We start from the raw sequence: 1,567 nt of genomic DNA on the forward strand, positions 1-1,567 counted from the left end.
GAGTCTCGGTCTCTAAAACTGGTGCAAGATTACCATTTGACAATCTGTTAGGAGTTGGCTAGCCTCATCACTGACAATTGCCTTATCAATGGCATATGTAGCATGTTGTAACAATTTAGTCCTCCTTACAAAGAAAGCTTTATTATCTTTAATCTCCACTCCATTAGAATCCAACACAACACTCTGTCTTGCAGCTTTAGTCCATCTTTTCAAGATATACTGAACAGGCAGTTTATCAACATCTTGGATCTTAATCAAATAACACAAAATATGCCGACATAGGAGCCCTTGATCACTCTCCCACTTCCTACAGCTGCATGATGCAAAATTAGTGTTTGAGCCCAGTGGGTATTTTTGGTCCAAGACTCGGGGTACGTTTTGGATAACATTTGGGCCAGTACCTGTGGCCCTTTTTTAATGAGAAGTCCATGAAGGGTGGCGAAGTCTGGCAACACGCGAGCTAGAGTTTTGCAAAGATTCCGATACCCCGCGGGATTCGATGTCCTCGCGGGATCCTTTGTCCCAATTCGTATAGGATTCTACAGTGCATGGCGAGGTCGAGTTGGAATTGGATTGTAGTACTCCACGGGATGGATCGCTTAGTGTTTGAGTTCACGTACGACGCTACAGTGAGATGATGCAGGGCGGTGAGTGAGACCTAAGCGAAGTCTGTTTTGGACATGTGTTGCATGGATCGCGCGGCTCGCGAGCTGGTCGTATCCTTGTGGAATTCTAATTACTGAGTCCGAAATGGGTTGTGATTAGGTCTCTGCGAATTGCTTGCGGATCGCTATATAAGGAAGCTCGACACAGCAAACAGAGGACACAATCAATCATACAAAATACAACTGCAAATCTTCGAGCATCCTCGAAACCCTTAGTTCTAAGTGCACCTCGCCTTAGATCTCAGAGCCCGTCTGGACTCGCCTCTCTTTCCCAATTGTTGCTCTGCTCACCCCAGCAGTGAGTATCGATTCGCGGGTGACTAGATAGTTTGCTCGTAATTCCTCGCCCGCGAGGTGACACCGGAGCTCTACTTCGCCTGATTAGAAGTTAAGAACGCGCATCGTTCTCGTTCCGCGTCCGCGCGGTGGCACGCCCTGCAAACCCTAATTTACTTTTGGTAGCACAAGTTACCTCTCTACCCCTGTTGAGGATCGTGGCCAAAACAATTAGAACCTTTTTTGTAAATGACTTCACGAGACTTAGAAGTATCAATGTTCTTTCGGATGACCTTAAACATGGATTCAGTCTCATTTTCTCTTAGAAGTTCAAGTTTATATTTGAAGCTCTCTTTCAACTGTTCTTGAACTTCATAAAAGCACTTCCGTGTGTAGACCTTGGCCATATCATCTTCTATATCAAGGGACATTGCAGTTTTTACCTTCTCTTCAATGTTAATATGATCCTCCATTAACTCATGGTTGCATTGGTGAAGAAGTCCCCTCCTAAACTGAACCATAAATTCCATCAACGTATTCCACTGAGAAACATAATCCTTGAAAAAAGAATGTTGACTCTCTGCCCTTTGAGAACTTGACATTTCAGCTGAGAAACAATGATTTAC

The sequence above is a fragment of the Fragaria vesca genome, linkage group LG2, assembly GCF_000184155.1.
Source record: "Fragaria vesca subsp. vesca linkage group LG2, FraVesHawaii_1.0, whole genome shotgun sequence".
In the NCBI taxonomy this organism is placed as follows: domain Eukaryota; kingdom Viridiplantae; phylum Streptophyta; class Magnoliopsida; order Rosales; family Rosaceae; genus Fragaria; species Fragaria vesca.